At 47.3% G+C, this 24,539-nt stretch overlaps 1 protein-coding gene across 1 annotated transcript in view; it reads right to left on the bottom strand.

Annotated features, from left to right (window-relative positions):
• The window catches only part of LOC118390331 (gamma-aminobutyric acid receptor subunit alpha-3-like), a 177,290-nt gene extending 156,661 nt beyond the window's left edge, over positions 1-20,629 (bottom strand). Inside the window, exon 1 of the mRNA XM_052457320.1 lies at positions 20,391-20,629. The gene's annotated coding sequence lies outside the window, so the exon portion shown is untranslated. The remainder of the gene's footprint in view (positions 1-20,390) is intronic.
• Positions 20,630-24,539: the final 3,910 nt, after the last annotated feature.

The raw sequence follows: 24,539 nt of genomic DNA, 5'->3' as shown, positions 1-24,539 counted from the left end.
CCTCCTCCTCCTCCTCTGCCTCTTCTCGGCCCGTACTACACTATCACTATCTCCAATCGTCTTGCTGGATCTCAACCCACATGATCATTTAATCATGCGAGCCAATACAGCCTGAATACTAAGCTGAGATGGGAAGCACTGCGGAGGAGCCAGGAAGCTTTAGTGTGTGTGTGTGTGTGTGTGTGTGTGTGTGTGTGTGTGTGTGTGTGTGTGTGTGTGTGTGTGTGTGTGTGTGTGTGTGTGTGTGTGTGTGTGTGTGTGTGTGTGTGTGTGTGTGTGTGTGTGTGTGTGTGTGTTACTCCTGACAATTGACAGAGCTTTTCATTGATCGCTGGCACATTCAGCTCAATTTTCACTAATTTGCCAAGTAATGCAATCAAAATGACCAAATAAGTATCGATCCTTGGCCTAAATGGCCTGAGTCAATTATCCTCCCTGATGTAAAGAAAATGTTCTATGCTGTGAAATTAAGTGAATCACCTATAAATAGCACCCGCTCACAGAAACTTTTATTCCCCTGGATGGATTTGTTTTTTTTTTGTTTCATTCACTTCAAAACCTGGGATTCCTCAAAGAGAAATCTCCTGGCTCAGGGATGTAGCTCGAAGTTTTACAGTTCTGTACACAGGTAGATTTAGTGAAGTGGCTGTTGGATTTTGAGGAGGAGGAAATACAGGATGTGAGCTCCACAGCCAGGTCATACTCAACTCAAACATTCCCTCTGATGCCAGGTCCCACAACGCCCGAGACAGCCTTCATACTGACTCTGAGGGGAGGAAAGTGAGCTCTTTATACAACAGCACATTATCATGCTTGTTTGTCACTTCCTAATAAACTATTCTCATTGTAGACAGGAAAATATATATTTAAATTTAACTTATTACTTAGGAGGCACTCGGGTCGGAGTGAAACTTTTAGAGTCTGTTTTTCTCTTCTGTTTTTCTCTTTATGAGATACTTCTATGGAAAATCACTGTAAGCCCCAGGCAGAGAGCCCTGCGTCCCCCGAAACGTGACCCTGCCAAGCCGCACTGCTCGCTTAACCCAGAGGCCAGCCGCACCAATGTGTCGGAGGCTTGCAGATGCCCGACCCGCCACAACGGGACAAGGAAATCCCGGCCGGCCAAACCCTCCCCTCACCCTTATGACATTGGGCCAACTGTGCGCCGCCTCATGGGTCTCCCGGTAACGGCCGGCTGTGACAAAGCCTGGGCTCAAACCCGAGTCTGTAGTGACCCCTCACTCCGATGCAGTGCCTTAGACCGCTGCACCACCCCAGAAGCCCACAAATGAAACTCATTTCATTCATGATCAATTATCATTTTTATTTCTTGTCGGAGTTCACCCCTGAAACATACTTTTATTGTGGGCTGTCTGACAGACAGATGCTGAGGGGTATTAGAAATAAACAATAAACATGTCCATAAAAGTGCATTTAGAAAGTATTCTGACCCCTTGACCCCTTTTTCACATTTTGTTACGTACCAGCCTTTAAAAAAAAAAAAAACATTCTCAATCAATCTATGCACAATACCCCATAATGACAAAGCGAAAACATGTTGTTAGAAATGTTTGCAAATGTAAAATGACTAAAAAACATAAAGACCTAATTTGCATAAGGATTCAGACCCCTTGATAGGAGACTCGAAATTGAGCTCAGGTGCATCCTTTTTCCATTGATCTGTTTTCCATTGAGATGTTTCTACAACTTTATCACTTGTGGTAAATTCAATTGATTGGACATGCTTTGAAAAGGCACACACCTGTCCATATAAGGTCCCACCAAGACTTTTCCTAGAGCTGGCCACCCGGCCAAACTGAGCAATCGGGGGAGAAGGGCCTTGGTCAGGGAGGTGACCAAGAATCCGATGTCCTCTCTGACAGAGCTCCAGAGTTCCTCTGTGGATATGGGAGAACCTCCCAGAAGGACAACCATCTCTGCAGCACTCCACCAATCAGGCCTTTATGGTAGAGTGGCCAGATGGAATCCACTCCTCAGTAAATGGCACATGACAGCCCACTCAAGAGTTTGTCAAAAAGCACCTAAAATACCCAGACCATAAGAAACAAGATTCTCTGGTCTGATGAAACCAAGATTGAACTTTTTGGCCTGAATGCCAAGTGTCACGTCTGGAACGAGTGAAAGATTAATTGAACAAACAAAGTACAGAGAGATCCTTGATGAAAACCTCCAGAGCGCTTAGGACCTCAGACTGGGGCGAAGGTTCACCTTCCAACAGGACAACGTCCCTAAGCACACAGCAAAGACAATGCAGGAGTTCGGGACTAGTCTCTGAATGTCCTTGAGTGACCCAGCCAGAACCCGGACTTGAACCCAATCAAACGTCTCTGGAGAGACCTTAAAATAGCTGTGTATCAACGCACCCCATCCAACCTGACAGAGCTTGAGAGGATCTGCAGAGAACAATTTGAGAAACTCCCCAAATACAGGTGTGCCAAGATTGTAGCACCATACCCAATAAGACTTGAGGCTGTAATCGCTGCTAGAGGTGCTTCAACAAAGTACTGAGTAAAGAGTCTGAATACTTACTTATTTACATACTTACTTATGTAAATGTGATATTTCAGTTTATTTTTCTAAATATTTTTTAACATTTCTAAAAACCAGTTTTTGCTTTGTCATTATGGTGTGTCGATTGATAGGAGGGGGAGGGGGGGGTACAGTTTAATAATCCATTTTAGAATAAGGCAGTAACGTAACAAAATGTGGAAAAAGTCAATGGGTCTGAATACTTTCTGAATATATTAACTTTGTTTTCTGCTTCCAAGACAAAGAGGTAACCTACTTTTGTTTCTCTTTCCATAAGATAAGAATATTGCTTCAGGGTTACAAAGCTATAGGCTACATAAGACTACTTCACCATACTATTTCCAGGACCTGTTTTCATTGGCTTTACTATTAACTATTTCCAGAATCGATGTTTAAATATAATTAGATGATGCATACTTTTAATTCATGTACAGTACCAGTCAAAAGTTTGGACACACCTACTCATTCAAGGGTTTTTCTTTATTTGTACTATGTTCTACATTGTAGAATAATAGTGAAGACATCAAAACTATGAAATAACACATACTGTATGGAATCATGTAGTAACCAAAAAGTGTTAAACAACTCTAAATATATTTTATATTTGACATTCTTTAAATTATCCACCCTTTGCCTTGATAACAGCTTCACACACTCTTGGCATTCTCTCAACCAGCTTCATGAGGAATGCTTTTCCAACAGCCTTGAAGGAGTTCCCACATATGCTGAGCACTTGTTGGCTGCTTTTCCTTCACTCTGTGGTCCAACTAATCCCAAACCATCTCCATTGGGTTGAGGTCTGATGATTGTGGAGGCCAAGTCATCTGATGCAGCACTCCGTCACTCTCCTTGGTCAAATAGCCCTTACACAGCCTGGAGGTGTATTTTGGGTCATTGTCCTGTTGAAAAACAAATGATAGTCCCACTAAGCGCAAACCAGATGGGATGGCATATCGCTGCAGAATGCTGTGGTATCCATGCTGGTTAAGTGTGCCTTGAATTCTAAATAAGTCACTGACAGTGTCACTATCAATGCACCCCCACACCATCACACCTCCTCCTCCATGCTTCACAGTGGGAACAACACATGCAGAGACTATCTGTTCACCTACTCTGCGTCTCACAAAAACACGGTTGGAACCAAAAATCTCAAAATTTGGACTCATCAGACTAAAGGACAGAGTTACATCGGTCTAATGTCCATTGCTTGTGTTTCTTGGCCCAAGCAAGTCTCTTCTTCTTATTGGTGTCCCTTAATAGTAGTTTCTTTGCAGCAATTCGCCCATGAAGGCCTGATTCACACAGTCTCCTCTGAACAGTTGATGTTGAGATGTGCCTGTTACTTGAACTTGAAGCATTTATTTGGGATGAAGTTAGCAGAGGTAACTCTGGGTCTTCCTTTCCTGTGGCGGTCTTCATGAGAGCCAGTTTCATCATAGTGCTTGATGGTTTTTCTGACTACACTTGAAGAAACCTTCAAAGTTCTTGACATTTTCCGGATTGACTGACGTCTTAAAGTAATTATGGACTGTTGTTTTTATTTGCTTATTTGAACTGTTCCTGCCGTAATATGGACTTGGTCTTTTACCAAGGGCTATCATGTGTATACCACCCCTACCTTGTCACAATACAACTGATTGGCTCAAACGCAGAAGGAAATACATTCCACAAATGAACTTTTAACAAGGCATACCTGTTAATTGAAATACATTCCAGGTGAATGTGGTTGAGAGAATGCCAAGAGTGTGCAAAGGTGTCATCAAGGCAAAGGGTGGCTACTTTGAAGAATCTCAAATATAACATATATTTTGATTTGTTTAACACTTTTTTTGGTTTTTAGATGACTTGATGTGTTATTTCCTAGTTTTGATGTCTTCACTATTATTTTACATTGTAGAAAGAAAAAAAAAATTAAGAACATCCCTTGCATGAGTAGGTGTATCCAAACTTTTGACTGGTACTGCACATCAAACTTGTAATTAAATCCCAAACATTATTCGCTTGCAGTTAAATGGCATTATGTCTTCACGCTACATCCCTTGAAATGAAAACACTCGACTAAATCGTTCCCCTTCATAATCAGTATGTCCATATCTAATATCGGACTGTATAATTTGGGTGTTAGTCCACTTCCCGAATATGCAGCATGGTCCCATGCCCGGACCTCATATTCTGTATTATACTCTTTCTATGTTGCTGTTGTTTTGGTGTTCATACTGTAGAACACCCCCTATGGGCACACTATAAATCTGTTTCATCCCACAATGCAAAAAAATAAAAAGACTCTCCCTCTGTAGGTCAAGAAACCTTGTGAAAATAATCACTGGCCGGGATTAGAGTCCATTCAGCTCTCTCTCTCTCTCTCTCTCTCTCTCTCTCTCTCTCTCTCTCTCTCTCTCTCTCTCTCTCTCTCTCTCTCTCTCTCTCTCTCTCTCTCTCTCTCTCTCTCTCTCTCTCTCTCTCTCTCTCTCTCTCTCTCTCTCTCTCTCTCTCTCTCTCTCTCTCTCTCTCTCTCTGGGCATTTTCTGCTCTCTCTCTCTGCAGTTATTTGCGACCACATGGCCATGGTGGAGAGGAAATCACCTCTAATCAGAGGCCAGCACAATGGGATTGCCCTGCAGTTCTCAAGCCCAACCCACTGAGACAGCGGTGGGCGCATGAGGTTCAAGGCATGAAGGCAGGGGGCACGGGACGGGCCGCAGAGCAGCGCACAGCAGACAGACCTAGCCCATGGGGAAGGGAGGAGGGGGGGGGGTGTACCCCTACCCCGCCCCACTGGGTAGCACAGAGCAACACTTTAAGGGGCATTGCACTAATAATGGCGCTGACTAGGATAACGTTCCCGCTGTTCTGTGCGCCTGACTGCATGTTTAAACTAAAATAATGTAATCTCGTGGTGAGGGTGAAGGACAGAGGGTTGAGACACCCTCCAGAGGACCATGGTGGTACTGCAGGCAACAGGCAGTCAGACAAACATGAGGGCTGGATGATTATTTTTCCAGTTTTTTTTGTGCCAATGCAGTATCCAGCAGGTGGTGCTGCAGAGGTTTAATCGATGTGCTGCTCAGCTAAGCAGCAGCAGCAGGACTCCCGGGGATGGAGGGATGAGGAAGTAGAGATGCACCCATGTTAGGATAATCATCATAACTTGGTGTGCAGACAAGGGAGTGATGGCTGCTGAGAATAGAGGCTGTCATACAGGCTACAGGGGAGACGGATACTTTATGAATTGGGGGGAGGGTGTTTACTGCTCTGGGGAAGACCCATACCTTATCATCACAGCATACAGACAGACAGACAGACCGACACTACAGTTTGCACTCTTCTGACACAAAACAACCCCATGGGTTAGTCACTGCCTTTTCTTCTCTCTTCTGAAGTGAGGAAACAACCATTTTTTTTGTTACTACGAATACACATCTAGTGTGTAAAATGTTGTTAATTACACTGTTTTTTTGTGATTAAATAGAAATGACATACAATTCTGGTCTCACATTGTCAATGAGGGGGCATTAATGAAATGACAACTGCCAATAGTGATGATAATTCATTCAACACCAAACCTCAGAGCATGAGATCCACACCAAGATAATCAGCCAAATAATGCTTGGCTGAGTGCTGCTGTGGGCGATGCACTGTAGTGCCGTTCATTCTTCACGCTTACTGACTCTTCCTAATAAAGTAGGCATAGTGAAAAATGGAGGTGGTGGACTTATAGCAGCTTAGACGTGAAGTATTTTTCTCCCCCAGCTCTGGCTTCATTAGCCCACTGATATACTCTATCTACCAGCTGGTCATGTGTTAGCTGTGCCTTGTGGCGTATTGGAAGTAAGCAAAGTTATTGGGGAATTGTGGATGTGCCTGTAAATAAAACTGTGGTGCAGTAGGAGGGGAACTCAGGAATCCCAGTAGCTCAGAGGTTGGCACAGGAAGGGGAGGGAGGTAGGCAGTGGGACAGGAATGGAGGGGAGAGAGGAGGAAAGGGGACAGGAATGGAAGGGAAGGGGGAGGAAAGGGGATAGGAATGGAGGGGAGGGAGGACGAAAGGGGACAGGAATGGAAGGGATAGGAGTTAGGCAGGGGGACATGAGTGAAGGGGAGGGGGTAGGCAGGGGGACAGGAATGGAAGGGATAGCAGGTAGGCAGGGGGACAGGAATGGAAGGGAAGGGGTAGGAAAGGGGACATGAGTGGAGTGGAGGGAGGAGGTTAGGCAGGGTACAGAAATGGGGGTGGCAGGGGGACAGGATTGGGAGGCAGAGGGGGTAGGCAGGGGGACATGAGTGAAGGGGAGGGGGTAGGCAAGGGTACAGGAGTGAAGGGGAGGTGGTAGGCACAAGGGGAAGGGGACATGAGTGGAGGGGAGGGGGTAGGCAGGGTACAGAAATGGGGGGGACATTAGTGAAGGGGAGGGGGTAGGCAAGGGGACATTAGTGAAGGGGAGGGGGTAGGCAAGGGACATGAGTGAAGGGAGGGGGTAGGCACAAGGGGACATGAGTGAAGGGAGGGGGTAGGCAAGGGGACATGAGTGGAGGGGAGGGGGTAGGCAAGGGGACATGAGTGAAGGGGAGCGGGTAGGCAAGGGGACATTAGTGAAGGGGAGGGGGTAGGCAAGGGGACATGAGTGGAGGGGAGGGGGTAGGCAAGGGGACATGAGTGAAGGGGAGGGGGTAGGCACAAGGGAAGGGGACATGAGTGAAGGGGAGGGGGTAGGCAAGGGGACATTAGTGAAGGGGAGGGGGTAGGCAAGGGACATTAGTGAAGGGGAGGGGGTAGGCAAGGGGACATTAGTGAAGGGGAGGGGGTAGGCAAGGGGACATGAGTGGAGGGGAGGGGGTAGGCAAGGGGACATGAGTGAAGGGGAGGGGTAGGCACAAGGGGAAGGGGACATGAGTGAAGGGGAGGGGGTAGGCAAGGGGACATTAGTGAAGGGGAGGGGGTAGGCAAGGGGACATTAGTGAAGGGGAGGGGGTAGGCAAGGGGACATTAGTGAAGGGGAGGGGTAGGCAAGGGGACATTAGTGAAGGGGAGGGGTAGGCAAGGGGACATGAGTGGAGGGAGGGGGTAGGCAAGGGGACATGAGTGAAGGGGGGTAGGCAAGGGGACATGAGTGAAGGGAAGGGGGTAGGCAAGGGGACATGAGTGAAGGGGAGGGGGTAGGCAAGGGGACATTAGTGAAGGGGAGGGGGTAGGCAAGGGGACATGAGTGAAGGGGAGGGGGTAGGCAAGGGGACATTAGTGAAGGGGAGGGGGTAGGCAAGGGGACATGAGTGGAGGGGAGGGGGGTAGGCAAGGGGACATGAGTGAAGGGGAGGGGGTAGGCAAGGGGACATGAGTGGAGGGAGGGGGTAGGCTAGGGGACATGAGTGGAGGGGAGGGTATAGGCAGGGTACAGGAATGGGGGGTAGGCAGGGGGACATTAATGGAAGGGAGAGGGGGCAGGGAGGGGACAGGAATGGATGGCAGAGGGGGGTAGGCAAGGGGACATGAGTGAAGGGGAGGGGGTGGCAAGGGGACATGAGTGAAGGGGGGTAGGCAAGGGGACATGAGTGAAGGGGAGGGGGTAGGCAAGGGACAGGAGTGAAGGGGAGGGGGTAGGCAAGGGGACATGAGTGGAGGGGAGGGGGTAGATAAGGGGAGATGAGTGGAGGGAGGGAGGGGGGGGGTAGGCAAGGGGACAGGAGTGAAGGGGAGGGGGAGGCAAGGGGACATTAGTGAAGGGGAGGGGGTAGGCAAGGGGACATGAGTGGAGGGGAGGGGGTGGCAAGGGGACAGGAGTGAAGGGGAGGGGGTAGGCAAGGGGACAGGAGTGAAGGGGAGGGGGTAGGCAAGGGGACATGAGTGGAGGGGAGGGGGTAGATAAGGGAGATGAGTGGAGGGGAGGGAGGGAGGGGGTAGGCAAGGGGACAGGAGTGAAGGGGAGGGGGTAGGCAAGGGACATTAGTGAAGGGGAGGGGGTAGGCAAGGGGACAGGAGTGAAGGGGAGGGGGTAGGCAAGGGGACATGAGTGAAGGGGAGGGGGTAGGCAAGGGGACAGGAGTGAAGGGGAGGGGGGTAGGCAAGGGGACATGAGTGGAGGGAGGGGGTAGATAAGGGGAGATGAGTGGAGGGGAGGGGGGAGGGGGTAGGCAAGGGGACAGGAGTGAAGGGGAGGGGGGTAGGCAAGGGGACATGAGTGGAGGGGAGGGGGTAGGCAAGGGACATGAGTGGAGGGGAGGGGGGGTAGGCAAGGGGACATGAGTGAAGGGGAGGGGGTAGGCAAGGGGACATGAGTGGAGGGAGGGGGAGGCAAGGGGACATTAGTGAAGGGGAGGGGGTAGGCAAGGGGACATTAGTGAAGGGGAGGGGGTAGGCAAGGGGACATTAGTGAAGGGGAGGGGTAGGCAAGGGGACATGAGTGAAGGGGAGGGGGTAGGCAAGGGGACATTAGTGAAGGGGAGGGGGTAGGCAAGGGGACATGAGTGGAGGGGAGGGGGGAGGCAAGGGGACATGAGTGAAGGGGAGGGGGTAGGCAAGGGGACATGAGTGGAGGGGAGGGGGTAGGCTAGGGGACATGAGTGGAGGGGAGGGTATAGGCAGGGTACAGGAATGGGGGGGCAGGGGGACATTAATGGAAGGGAGAGGGGGCAGGGAGGGGGACAGGAATGGATGGCAGAGAGGGGTAGGCAAGGGACATGAGTGAAGGGGAGGGGGTGAACATGAGTGAAGGGGGGGTAGGCAAGGGGACATGAGTGAAGGGGGGGGGGTAGGCAAGGGGACAGGAGTGAAGGGGAGGGGGTAGGCAAGGGGACATGAGTGAAGGGGGGTAGGCAAGGGGACATGAGTGAAGGGGAGGGGGTAGATAAGGGGAGATGAGTGGAGGGGAGGGGGGAGGGGGTAGGCAAGGGGACAGGAGTGAAGGGGAGGGGGTAGGCAAGGGGACATTAGTGAAGGGGAGGGGGTAGGCAAGGGGACATGAGTGGAGGGAGGGGGTAGGCAAGGGGACAGGAGTGAAGGGGAGGGGGTAGGCAAGGGGACAGGAGTGAAGGGGAGGGGGGTAGGCAAGGGGACATGAGTGGAGGGGAGGGGGTAGATAAGGGGAGATGAGTGGAGGGGAGGGGAGGGGAGGGGGGTAGGCAAGGGGACAGGAGTGAAGGGGAGGGGGTAGGCAAGGGGACATTAGTGAAGGGGAGGGGGTAGGCAAGGGGACAGGAGTGAAGGGGAGGGGGTAGGCAAGGGGACATGAGTGAATGGGAGGGGGTAGGCAAGGGGACAGGAGTGAAGGGGAGGGGGTAGGCAAGGGGACATGAGTGGAGGGGAGGGGGTAGATAAGGGGAGATGAGTGGAGGGGAGGGGAGGGGAGGAGGGTAGGCAAGGGGACAGGAGTGAAGGGGAGGGGGTAGGCAAGGGGACATGAGTGGAGGGGAGGGGGGTAGGCAAGGGGACATGAGTGAAGGGGAGGGGGTAGGCAAGGGGACATTAGTGAAGGGGAGGGGGTAGGCAAGGGGACATGAGTGGAGGGGAGGGGGTAGGCAAGGGGACATGAGTGAAGGGGAGGGGGTAGGCAAGGGGACATGAGTGGAGGGGGGGGTATACAAGGGGACAGGAGTGAAGGGGGTAGACAAGGGGACAGGAGTGAAGGGAGGGGGTATACAAGGGGATAGGAGTGAAGGGGGGTAGACAAGGGGATAGGAGTCAAGGGGAGGTGGTAGGCACAAGGGGAAGGGGACATGAGCGGAGGGGAGGGGGTGGGCAAGGGGACATGAGTGGAGGGGAGGGGGTAGGCAAGGGGACAGGAGTGAAGGGGAGGGGGTAGGCAAGGGACATTAGTGAAGGGGAGGGGGTAGGCAAGGGGACATGAGTGGAGGGGAAGGGGGTAGGCAAGGGGACATGAGTGGACGGGAGGGGGTAGGCAAGGGGACATGAGTGAAGGGGAGGGGTAGGCAAGGGGACATGAGTGAAGGGGGGTAGGCAAGGGGACATGAGTGGAGGGGAGGGGGTATACAAGGGGACAGGAGTGAAGGGGGGTAGACAAGGGGACAGGAGTGAAGGGGAGGGGGTATACAAGGGGATAGGAGTAAAAGGGAGTGGGGTGGCAAAGGGACATGATTGGAGGGAGGGGTAGGCAGGGTACAGAAATGGGGGGGCAGGGGGACATGAGTGAAGGGGAGGGGGTAGGCAGGGTACAGAAATGGGGGGGCAGGGGGACATGAGTGAAGGGGAGGGGGTAGGCAAGGGGACATTAGTGAAGGGGAGGGGGTAGGCAGGGTACAGAAATGGGGGGGGGCAGGGGGACATGAGTGAAGGGGAGGGGGTAGGCAAGGGGACATTAGTGAAGGGGAGGGGTAGGCAAGGGGACATGAGTGGAGGGGAAGGGGGTAGGCAAGGGGACATGAGTGGACGGGAGGGGGTAGGCAAGGGGACATGAGTGAAGGGGAGGGGGTGGCAAGGGGACATGAGTGAAGGGGGGTAGGCAAGGGGACATGAGTGGAGGGGAGGGGGTAGACAAGGGGACAGGAGTGAAGGGGAGGGGGTATACAAGGGGACAGGAGTGAAGGGGGGTAGACAAGGGGACAGGAGTGAAGGGGAGGGGGTATACAAGGGGATAGGAGTAAAAGGGAGTGGGGTGGCAAAGGGACATGAGTGGAGGGGAGGGGTAGGCAAGGGGACAGGAGTGGGGGGGGGGAGGCAAGGGGACAGGAGTGAAGGGGAGTAGGGTGGCAAGGGGACAGGAGTGAAGGGGAGGGGGGTTGACAAGGGGACATGAGTGAAGGGGTTTGGGCATCCCATTAGCAGTGTCCCGTCAGTCAGAGCCAGCTGCCACTCTGTGTGACTCTGAGAGGGCGGGTCAGCGCCCTCAGAGGAGTCCCCCTCAGCCCCCCTGCGCCAGCCAATCCCAGAATACAAAGACTCTGCCCTTTCACATGAACACGTCTGCATTCCGCTTCATAGGGGTGAGGAGAACTTTATGGGAATGTTGCTGAATTTGACATTATATTACATCGTGGCAGCGGGATTTCAACTTTATGCCATACTTCAAACTCGCCAGTACAGTATGTTTTTATGTAACTGTCCAGTGCTGTATCTCAAAATCTGAATATTAGATTAAATATTACAAATTAAAAGTAAAGCGCTTGATGAGTCATACCACCGAAAATGTCATTGAATGTGGCTAGCGTTTCTGTGTGCTTCTGGCATTATCTGAGGGTTTTGTGAGCTTACAAAACATTAGAAACATGACATAGACTGACCAGGTGAATCCACGTGAACGCAATGGTCCCTTATTGATGTCACCTGTTAAATCCACTTCAAATCAGTGTAGATGAAAGGGGAGGAGACGGGTTAAAGAAGGATTTTTAAGCCTTGAGACAATTGAGACATGGATTGTGTATGTGTGCCATTCAGAGGGTCAATGAGCAAAACTAAATATTTAAGCTCCTTTGAATGGGGTATGGTACTAGGTGCCAGGTGTAACGGTTTGAGTGTGTCAAGAACTGCAACGCTGCTGGGTTTTTCACGCTCAACAGTTTCCTATGTGTATCAAGAATGGTCCACCACCCAAAGGACATCCAGCCAACTTGACACAACTGTGGGACGCATTGGCGTCAACATGGGCCAGCATCCCTGTGGAGCGCTTTCAACACCTTGTAGAGTCCAAGCACCAGCAATTCAAGGCTGTTCTGAGGGAACAAGGGGGTCCAACTCAATATTAGGAAGGTGTCCTGATACTTTGTACACTCAGTGTGTATCAACCGCACGAGGGGTGTCAAAGCAAATTCCTGGAGGGACTCAAACCTGCCGATGTTCATCCTGCCCTTTGAATCAGAGTGATTTAGGCTTTGAAATCCAGTAAAAACACTTTGAAATCAATTAAGTACTTCTTTAAGAAGGCTCATAAAGTCTATGTCACAGTCTTATGCATAATGACCCTTTACATACTGTGTTTGAGACGGTATGCTACGTACTATAGGCATCATGGACTATATACATTTAGTGATTGTGTTTATGCTATAGGAGTATAGACCCATACCAGTGCCATATAGTAGTTGAGTCAACCTTTCCATCTTAGTGTGTGTGGGCCCAGCTGGCGCCCAGGAGAAAGTGCTACCCCAGCCAGACCCCAGTGTGTGTGGGCCCAGCTGGGGCCCAGGAGGCAGTACTACCCCAACCAGACCCAGACAGCTCTGTTGCTTTAATAAATGGAAGTGGTAATGATGGGTTTCCTTGCCCAGACAATCAGGCTGCTCCTGTCACTCAATCTGACCCGCCATTTTAAAGCAGAGCATGGCTGTGTCACACTTCCCATACACATCACACCCCCATCATGTGTCCCCCCCTTTTCAACCCAATCCTTTCTTCTTAATTAGTTCTTTTTTTTAAATAGCTCTTTGTTCTCTGCCCATGTCTATTTTTATCCCCGTGTTCACGGGAGGAGTCAGAGAGATGACGAGGCTTGGGAGATTTGCTCATCTCCATGGCAACTGTATTATAAGCCTTAACTGTCTAATACGGTCCCCTTTTCCGCTTTCTATGCCTTCTTGGTCCATTCTAATTGTTACTTTGGTGGAGATCAGTATTTTGCCACACCGTTTTCAATTTATGATGCTTTCCCCTGCATCTCTCTCCATGCTGTGTTCCCCCTCACCACCCCCTTCCCCCCAGGGTGGGATTGAGCTGTCTTTTCCTCTCTGAGCCAATGGGCATGCTGTTGTAGAGTAAATCTGCGCTATCCCACGCCTCACTCAAAAGATCCGATTGGATGCCATGCATTTTGCGACCAGTGTGAGGCCTTCCATTGTGAAACGGAACATCTCCGTGTGCTTCGTGCAGGGGTTCCCTCGGTTTTAGACGCATCCGTGTCTCATGACACCTCCTCCCTCAGCAGAAACATGCCACTGTGCATCCAGTGCCTCTCTTTCACCCGCATCCTCGTGGATTGGATCAAATGCACTGTGCAGTACACCACCGTGTCTCTGCTTGGATACCGTATCTATGAGAGTAGGTAATGCCACTTCCTCCTCGGGATATTTGTTTAGTCAGGAGCATTCTCTTCAGCATGCACGTCACTCTACTGCTGGTGCTTAGGCCATTAGTCATCCACTGGTCCTTGTGTTGTCTGCCATCTACTGAGCGTGCGTGAGGGGGTGCACGTGTATACGTGTGGGTGAGTGAGTGAGTGGGTGAGTGAGTGAGTGAGTGAGTGAGTGAGTGAGTGAGTGAGTGAGTGAGTGCCTGTATGTGCTAGCGGGGATCCTGATAGTCACGTTGTGGCCGCTGACTGGCAGTACAAACATGGTATAACTAGAGGCTTCAGTGTAGCATTAGAAACGCAACAGCACATCCACACTGATGCATACAGAATCACAGGAGCTATTACTGTATAGACACATTAAAGGGGGAGGTTCAGAGGAGGCGTTCAAATGAAAGGCTGGCAAACAAGACAGAAATAACTCTGGACCATTGAGGCTTAAACTGCATGTGTAGACATATACACACACACATACATACACACACCCACACACTCGCAGGGCCTGCAAACCACTGAGTCCTGTGGTAAAAATAGTGAACGTGCAGGCTTTTAAAAGCTAGTGAGATAATTAATTAAGGTAATTATCAGTTGCATCCTGTGCCAGTTTTCCCATGTGATGGTGAGGTGCTGCTGACGGAGCTCACTACTCCTGGGGTACTAAACGCTCTCCTCCTGCTCTCCCTGTGGTCCTCCAGGATGCCGCCAGGTGGCCCTGTCACTGTCCTTCCGTTCTCCATGGCGACGGCCAGCCCTCACCACGTCACCTGCCAATAAGGGAGCAGGTGGACACAGCATGGCCAGCTGTGTGGGTAACGGCTTCACCTGCCACACCTGTCACGCTTCCAGAACTATTACAGACAAAAATGCACACACACATAATGGTGCACAAAGTACACAAATGTCCAGAAATCTTCATTTTAAACTGAGGTTACTAGGGTTTACAGAACCAGCCTCTGCTTGAACCAGGTTGAAACAAGCACTGTTCTCCCTAAGAATCTCTCAGAGCATATCTGGGGGCATTGGCTGGCCTAGCTAAGTCCAGTTGGATTTCACAGCTAATTGGGTTTTTGGAGACTACTGCAGTCTATGTACTAACCATATGTTATAGTGTACAGAAAATGACTTATGTGGAATCTATACCTAAGGCAGCTATTTGTATTTGATTGATTTGCTGTTAATTACTCAGTAGTATACACTACAGCACGTTACTTGATGTGGGGAGACTACAGTATGTGTGTTCAATCCATTGTGTAAAGATTGTGTTGGCATTCAGTGTTTGCCTACCTTTCAAAAGAACATATTCACGATGCAGTAAAAGCAAAGTGGCTGCAGTCTGTTGTCCAGAGAAAGAGAGAGAGAGAGTATGCACCTGAATAATCACAGAGTGCATCTCATGCGGCCGACATTATGGGCTTTGGTGAGGGGTACAACCCCAAACTGGAGTGAGTGACAGTCAGGCAATCTGTAACAGTGTCTGAGGTCACAGCCGCCCATCCTGAAATACGGTCCAATCAATATTGGCAATGAGAAGCGATGTGACGAGTGGTTTATCCACACCTCCGGGCAGAGGGAGGCAGATTCATAAATCAATCCTGTCCTTCAGGTCCTGCTTGTCCCGCAGCACTTAGAACGGCAAGACAAGGCAGATACTGCATGTTAGCAGCTTGGGGACAAATTAGTTTTGTAAAAATTATGCATCCTGGCTCTGGGGGAAAACATATTTTTTTAAAGACATTGTGAACAGAAGTCAGTAGACCAAGAAAATCATTACTGCTGAACCCGCATGAAACTAACTTCTATTAGGCAGCACTTTATAAACCATTGACGCACCAGACAGAGAGGCATATAGACTTGTTTTGAACAGGGAAATGACTTTGATGGAGAATGGAATGATACCAAACTACTGGACCAATGAACAGCACTTCATGTACTGCTATGTGACAAAATTGATAAATTCCATGTGGCGTGAAATGTACAATTCTTTCTTTTTCCCCCTCTCTTGGCTTTGCTTACCATCCCTCAGCTTTTATTGCATGATAAATGTGGAGATAGACAGTTGTGCGTCACTTCTGTGCTGCAGTTTGTGTGGAATGATTTAGTGGGTTCTGATGCCCTCTACCTGAAGAGAAAATAGAACCAATGTGAGGCTGTGTCCCTTCTCTCCCCCACTCTGTAAACATCACTTGAGCCATCTCTCACATGGCCCAGGATACTTTTCAGTCTCACTGTTTCCACTCAAGTTGCCCCACCAAGGGCAGGTATGTAGAGGACAAATAGAAACTGCTATGAATCTTCTGCTAATTTCTTGCAGAATAAAAGCACATCAAAACACAAATGCAGGCATAAACAAGACTTATAAACGACATTGGATTAAGCATTATTTTAATTTCATACAACATTAAGGTAGACTAGGTATACTGTGGATTTGGCTATTTCAGCCACACCCGTTGCTGACAGGTGTATGAAATCGAGCACACCACCATGCAATCTCCATAGACAAATGCTGGCAGTAGAATGGCCTTACTGAAGAGCTCATTGACTTTCAAAGTGGCACTGTCATAGGATGCCATCTTTCCAACAAGTCAGTTCGTCAAATTTCTGCCCTGCTAGAGCTGCCCCGGTCAACTGAAAGTGCTGTATTGCGAAGTGAAACCGTCTAGGAGCAACAATGGCTCAGCTGCAAAGTGGCAGTCCACACAAGCTTACCGAACGGGACTGCCGAGTGCTGAAGTGCGTAGAGAGTAAAAATTCTGTCCTCGGTTGCAACACTCACTACCGAGTTCCAAACTGCCTCTGGAAGCAACGTCAGCACAATAAATGTTCATCGGGAGCTTCATGAAATGCATTTCCATGGTTGAGAAAACGCACACAAGCCTAAGATCACCATGTGCAATGCTAAGCGTCGGCTGGAGTGGTGTAAAGCTCGCCGTCATTGGACTCTGGAGCAGTGGAAACGCGTTCTGTGGAGTGATACTTCACCATCTGGCAGTCCGACAGACGAATCTGGGTTTGGCGGATGCTAGGAGAACGCTACCCTAGTGCCAACTGTAAAATTTGGTGGAGGAGGAATAATGTTCTGGGGCTGTTTTTAGTTTCAGGGAAAGGAAATCTTTACAGAAATGGTTTGTCGAGATCGGTGTGGAAGAACTTGACTGGCCTGCACAGAGCCCTGACCTCAAACCCATCAAACACCTTTGGGATGATTTGGAACGCCAACTGCAAGCCCAACATCAGTGTCCGACCTCACTAATGCTCTTGTGGCTGAATGGAAGACAGTCCCCGCAGCAATGTTCCAACTTCGAATGGAAAGCCTTCCCATAAGAGTGGAGGCTGTTATACCAGCAAAGGAGGGACCAACTCCAAATGAATGCCCGTGATTATAGAATGAGGTGTTCGATGATCAGGTGTTCACATACTTTTGGTCATGTACAGTTGTGTATCATCTTCTCTGACATCTATGAACGTCTTGTGCTTTGATAGGATGTACTCACTGCACAAAAATCGCATTTGCCATATGTGTCATATGAATATTGTAATAAATCCATCAGGGGAAATCACAGAAATCCACACGTTGACACATCACACGGGTGTGACGTCTTCCCAGGATGTTGTGTTGCTTCTCTCACCCCAGAAGGATAGAGAGCTATGCAAGGTCACACGGCTCTGACCCCTGGTCGCTGAGGTAACCTCTGTTGGGTAATGAATAGAGCGCGTGTGCAGAGGGATCCCTTAGGATTGTCCTCATCTGCACAAATCAGCACTGTTAGGGTAGGAGTGGCATGTGAAATGACATAGGACTATCTTCAGCCTGAACAACAGACTTGTCGGAAATTCATAATAGTCCTGCTGTGGATGAGTAAGATCTCCCACCTCTTTAGAGCTTACAGGAGCTAAGCCTACGGTACTACGGTCTCTCTGTCTATATGTCTCTCCTATTTTTGTCTCTCTGTCGCTCCATCTCTGTACAGTATGTCTCTCTCAGTTTATATACAGTGGGGCAAAAAAGTATTTAGTCAGCCACCAATTGTGCAAGTTCTCCCACTTAAAAAGATGAGAGAGGCCTGTAATTTTCATCATAAGTACACTTCAACTATGACAGACAAAATGAGAAAATAAAATCCAGAAAATCACATTGTAGGATTTTTTATGAATTTATTTGCAAATGATGATGGAAAATAAGTATTTGGTCACCTACAAACAAGCAAGATTTCTGGCTCTCACAGACCTGTAACTTCTTCTTTAAGAGGCTCCTCTGTCCTCCACTCGTTACCTGTATTAATGGCACCTGCTTGAACTTGTTGTCAGTATAAAAGACACCTGTCCACAACCTCAAACAGTCACACTCCAAACTCCACTATGGCCAAGACCAAAGAGCTGTCAAAGGACACCAGAAACAAACTTGTAGACCTGCACCAGGCTGGGAAGACTGAATCTGCAATAGGTAAGCAGCTTGGTTTGAAGAAATCAACTGTGGGAGCAATTATTAGGAAATGTAAGACATACAAGACCACTGATAAACTCCCTCGATCTGGGGCTCCACGCTAGATCTCACCCCGTGGGGTCAAAATGATCACAAGAACGGTGAGCAAAAATCCCAGAACCACACGGGGGTACCTAGTGAATGACCTGCAGAGAGCTGGGACGAAAGTAACAAAGCCTACCATCAGTAACACACTACGCCGCCAGGGACTCAAATCCTACAGTGCCAGACGTGTCCCCCTGCTTAAGCGAGTACATGTCCAGGCCCGTCTGAAGTTTGCTAGAGAGCATTTTGATGATCCAGAAGAAGATTGGGAGAATGTCATATGGTCAGATGAAACCAAAATATAACGTTTTGGTAAAAACTCAACTCATCGTGTTTGGAGGACAAAGAATGAGTTGCATCTAAAGAACACCATACCTACTGTGAAGCATGGGGGTGGAAACATCATGCTTTGGGGCTGTTTTTCTGCAAAGGGACCAGGACGACTGATCCGTGTAAAGGAAAGAATGAATGGGGCCATGTATTGTGAGATTTTGAGTGAAAACCTCCTTCCATCAGCAAGGGCATTGAAGATGAAACGTGGCTGGGTCTTTCAGCATGACAATGATCCCAAACACACCGCCCAGGCAACGAAGGAGTGGCTTCGTAAGAAGCATTTCAAGGTCCTGGAGTCTCCAGATCTCAACCCCATAGAAAATCTTTGGAGGAAGTTGAAAGTCCGTGTTGCCCAGCAACAGCCCCAAAACATCACTGCTCTAGAGGAGATCTGCATGGAGGAATGGGCCAAAATACCAGCAACAGTGTGTGAAAACATTGTGAAGACTTACAGAAAATGTTTGACCTCTGTCATTGCCGACAAAGGATATATAACAAAGTATTGAGATAAACCTTTGTTATTGACCAAATACTTATTTTCCACCATAATTTGCAAATAAATTCATTAAAACATCCTACAATGTAATTTTCTGGATTTAAAAAAGAAATTGTCTGTCATAGTTGAAGTGTACCTATGATGAAAATTACAGGCCTCTGTCATCTTTTTAAGTGGGAGAACTTGCACAATTGGTGGCTGACTAAATACTTTTTAGCAAGAGGGACTGGTGCACATCACAGAAGAGATGGCATCACGAGGAAGGAAAATTATGTGGATATATTGAAGCAACATCTCAAGACATCAGTCAGGAAGTTAAAGCTTGGTTGCAAATGGGTCTTCCAAATGGACAATGACCCCAAGCATACTTCCAAAGTTGTGACAAAATGGCTTAAGGAAAACAAAGTCCAAGGTATTGGAGTGGCCATCACAAAGCCCTGACCTCAATCCTATTGAAAGTGTGTGCGAGCAAGGAGGCCTACAAACCTGACTCGGTTACACCAGCTATGTCAGGAGGAATGGCCCAAAATTCAGACAACTTATTGTGGGAAGCTTGTGGAAGGCTACCTAAAATAATTTGATCCAAGTTAAACCATTTAAAGGAAATGCTACCAAATACTAATTGGGTGTATGTAAACCCACTGGGAATGTGATGAAAGAAATAAAAGCTGAAATAAATCATGATCTCTACTATTATGCTGACATTTCACATTCTTAAAATAAAGTGGTGATCCTAACTGACCTAAAATGGGGAATTTGTACTAGGATTAAATGTCAGGAATTGTGAAAAACTGAGTTTAAATGTATTTGGCTAAGGTATATGTAAACTTCCACTTCAACTGTATATATAGGAGTTTATATACCAAGTAAAGCAAAAATAAGCCCTAGGGAAAGTGCTGCAACTAATTTAGTGGCCACTGAAGGCTGCATTACGGAAGAATGAATAATCAGGCTTCAAGACTAATTCAACTGAACATCTCAGAGGAATCTCTCTCTCGTGTGTGTATGTGTGTGTGGGGGGGTCATGTGAAGGAAATACTATAACCACCCCCCAGCCACATCTAGCTAAGTGGATGGGTCACTATTGTCTAGACATGTATACATGTTCATGAATTACAATAGATGGTCGTAATCACCCCCAGACACACCTGGCTAATTTGATGGGTCATGTAATAATCCGGCCGAAGTGGAGTCTTTTGTTTAGACATGTAGCTAGCTAGCTAAACAATGAACCAACATAATCCCATACTACTACCAATACAAACATTGGCATAGCTGTAGTATGAATCTGCAGGTAGCTAAAGATAATAATCTGGGTTCAATGTTAGCTAGATTTCTGATTCTAATAATATTACCACACAGATCATACACTATGTTAGCTGGCGAGCTAGCAAGCTAACGTTTACTAGCTAACTAACAATAAAAACGACTTTCTGACCAAATTTGAAACTTGTATCTGAAAATGTAGCAAGACTCTTACCCGTATACATGGATGAATGCTTCTTGGCAGACTGGATCCATTTAACTCTGTTTTGTTTGTAGCTACATCTTGTTTGGCCAGCGTTGTGTCAAGTCACTCCGGTTCACACTGATCTGTCGATAGCGCCTGCTAAATTCAGGGCATCAATGTTGTTGAGAAAAGTAGCTAAACCTTTGTAGTCCTCGATGGCTAACAGTATATCTTTCAAAAAACGGCACGGTAGAAAGGACTGTCAACACATAATGAACAGCTCACGTTATAGACAGAAGCATGCTACATGGCAGACCAATCCAAACGCATCTCCCGCCATGGTCAGACCATCCATTATCTCAGCCAATCATGGCTAGTGGGAAGGTTCCTTTCTTTTTCCATGGCTAAACCAACTAGGCTCGTAATTTAACAATTATATTCGTATTTATGGATGGAATACACATTTGTTGATAAGGCACATGACATGTTCCAGAAGGCATTTCTGCCCAAAAAAATGCATTTTGATCAAAAATAAATGTTTACGTTCAAATGGCTCTCCTGTGAAGTGACGTACGACATACGCCTAGTTTCCTGAAACGAGTCACATATATATATGGGGGATTGGGAAATGATGCAGACAGTTACATTGATAGAAGACACAATCTGTCTGCAATATTAAAGCTGATCTACTCCATAAACAAACAAAAAACCTAGCTAAAACAAAAAGCTTAGTTTGGGTTAACTGTTTTGAACTCGAAGCACAGATAGGACACATGAAATTCATTTCTTAGGCATTAATCATGCAAACACCTTTTTTTTAATTGTGGCACGGCGTCAGCGAGATGCAAACCTACGAGTTTCTGTTTTCTATCGATGGAATTACAAAGCTCTTACAAAGCTGTTCATTTTAGTGTAGTCAAACAGACCCCATTTCAAAGAAACAAGCACTCATTAAGATAAGGTGTGGCCAATTAGTTGAGGCGGCCAACACACCTGAACAAACTTAATAAGATAGATCAGGGGTCTCCAACCCTGTCCTGGAAGGCTACCTGGTTCAGCTTATCAACCAGCTAATTATTAGAATCAGGTCAGCTAGATCATGTTTGGAGTGAAAACCTACTGTACAGGATGGTAGCTCTCCAGGAACAGGGTTGGAGATAGAGTATAGATAGAATTTTGTTGATGCTGAGAATGGAATGTTTTTAAATACCTTTATTAGAACGTTCTTTGAACAATACTAATGTTTTCTTGTGGTTTTTATGGAAAGTTTAAGAACATGACTTTAAATTGAACCATGAGGAAACCTGTAGGAAAAGTTATGCTACTGGAATTCCCACAAAGAAACATATGGTTCTCAGAACGTTATGTGCTAGCTGGGTATCCTGTGCCATTCCCAGGATGTTGTGGGAAGGTTGTACGCAAAATAAGCATTGGACAACCACGCTCTCACCAAGCTCTAAGAAACAGATGGTTCTCAGAACGTTATGTGCTCGCTGGGTATCCTGTGCCATTCCCAGGATGTTGTGGGAAGGTTGTACGCAAAATAAGCATTGGACAACCACGCTCTCACCAAGCTCTAAGAAACAGATGGTTCTCAGAACGTTATGTGCTAGCTGGGTATCCTGTGCCATTCCCAGGATGTTGTGGGAAGGTTGTACACAAAATAAGCATTGGACAACCACGCTCTCACAAAGCTCTAAGAAACAGATGGTTCTCAGGACGTTATGTGCTTCTGCATTACAATCCCATGAGCGATTTAAAACCAGAAAACCTCTCAGTCCAAGTTCTTGTTCCAAAATATATGTTGACATTCATACAGAGGTTATTTTCCAAATCAGTGATTCCTATCTGCAACATATTGTTATTTGATTTTGTAACAGTATGAGCTGAATACTGGAAAACCTGATTGAAGGCTGGCTCCCAAATGCATCTATACTTGACTCAAACAGGAGCTCCCTGGGGACGACAAACCAAAAGGAATGCAACATTAGGCCCTACATCCTAATAAACAAGGAACATCTAGCTGGAGGTACCACAGCATCTCTTTCCTGCATTTTTTGTTAGGTAATAGGAACTCAGTAATCTCTAGAGGTCCTGTACTTTAGTACTTCGTAATTGCAGAGAATCTAAGAAGCTGCTTGAGTTGAACCATTGGGTTCATGCATACCAAAGATTGCCACTCTAAAATACTATGATCACTGCTATGGCTACAAAGCAAACATGTAAGAATGTGTATGATTAAAGTTATACGCATTTTTTTAACATTTGAGATGCAAATGTATGAAATAGAAGCAGTCAGATATCGAGAGCTTGGGACTATAAGGTTCTATCGGCATTTTTGTCAAAATTGAGTTATTGACGTAGCCTTGTTCTGTTCCATGTTCTCTACCTACTGTATATAATATCGCTGACACCATTCAAACCAATGAGGGTTCGGAATTTTAATGCCAATTATATCTCAGAATCATCTTTTTGCCGACAGAACCTTATAGAACCAGGCTACAGTATATTGCCTTTATGAAAAGTAATGACTCAACAGGAAGGCAAAACAAAGCACATAGAGCAGCCAATGTTTCGTCGCTTTGCTGAATACCGCAGTCAAGAACAGATTGATTGGTCAAAATGTTTCATATCACAAGACTATATGGTTTATATACTCTATAGTTATGTTGAATTAAGACCCCTGAGATCGCCTTAGTGTCCTTTTAGTTCTTCACAGAGAATATCCCCATCCCCGTTCTCTCCCTCTCCCAAAAATCCAACACCTACTGTAAGTCAAAACATGGGGAAAAGGCGTGTCATTTCCCACATGCCTGTGTAACATGAACAGTGACTAAACTACCCCCTATTCTAGGCCTCTCCACCCTCATCCCCCCTTTCTATTTTCATTGCAATATTATGCAGAATGATTTATCTTGGGGACTTTAAACGTTGACCTTTTGCAAGGTGCCAGAGTCCCTGGACAAAGCAGCAGTAAGATTAATGTGGCAGATCTCTTGATGGGCCAGTGTGTGTCGAGGACTCTCAGAGGACTCCATACAGTCTATACATCGAAACGTCTCACCTCGGCCTCACATAGCAAAGCCTGGCAGGGTGTCACTGTCACTCTCACCTAGGACCCCAGTGCTGCTCTGCTGGACTTGGACACTGATGTACCTGCCTGCCTCCTCCACTCCGTCTCCTGTTCCATTTCACTTCTGTGAGACAACTTCCTGGGAGAAAAGTTGGTGGTGACTACTGGTTACAGGTACTAGGCGAGGGAAATGTCCACTTTGTTTTTTGTTTTTGTCACTCAGAACCGTGAGTTGGCATATGGGCTTCTTGCACACGCCAACTCCGGGCTCTGAGTTACAAATACAAAACACATGGTGGACATGTATCCCTCGCTTTGTATCTGTAACCGCAAACTTCAACGTCATTTATCTTAAAGTTAAAAGACTAATATAAACATTCCCTTGCATCGCCGCAGAGGCGAGCTTTGCCAGCTGCGTTGAGGTTTTGGGTCATCTCAGACTTTTTCTAATACAACAGCTCAGATGGCCTATGTTAAATGGCAAGTTGTGACGCTAGCAAGCTAGCTAGACCCAGAACTTATAGGTACATTAGGCTAAGCATGATCAGCCCAAAATTGGAAGAGGCACTGTAATTACACATAATTGAGGCACATTTGCCCTGCTACTATATCATTCCAGCACCTTACTCACATAACCACCTAGAGTATGTTGGCTTGCTAGCCAATTGAGGTTTTGAGTAATCTCAGCCATTTTCTAATAAAATGCTAGCCAGCTAATTCCTGTTAGCACACAGACAAAGAGTTCATGGGCACATTAGGTTTCAGAAGCCAGCTGGTTAGCTATGATTTCACCATGGGCAATGACAACTGGCAACTACTTCATTTTCAGTCATGTTCAACTTATAGCTTATAGTTTATCCATTGACCACAGCATTAAGGATGATCACTGACTGAAATGTAGCTAGCTAGAAATGATAGTGAAACCATCATAGGACAAGACTGTATGAAATGTAGGGGGAAGGATGCGCATAGAATCCTCCTGTATTCTGCTAGAATGTCACTTAGGCACAGTGTGATCACTGAGCAGGCGTGGACTTGCCTTCTATCCCTCCTCCAATAATCACCGAATATCACACCTACATACAAATACATAGATGGATTAAGAA

This window comes from Oncorhynchus keta, chromosome 11 (genome assembly GCF_023373465.1).
Source record: "Oncorhynchus keta strain PuntledgeMale-10-30-2019 chromosome 11, Oket_V2, whole genome shotgun sequence".
Lineage (NCBI taxonomy): Eukaryota > Metazoa > Chordata > Actinopteri > Salmoniformes > Salmonidae > Oncorhynchus > Oncorhynchus keta.
This window is presented reverse-complemented; position numbering and strand designations above follow the sequence as displayed.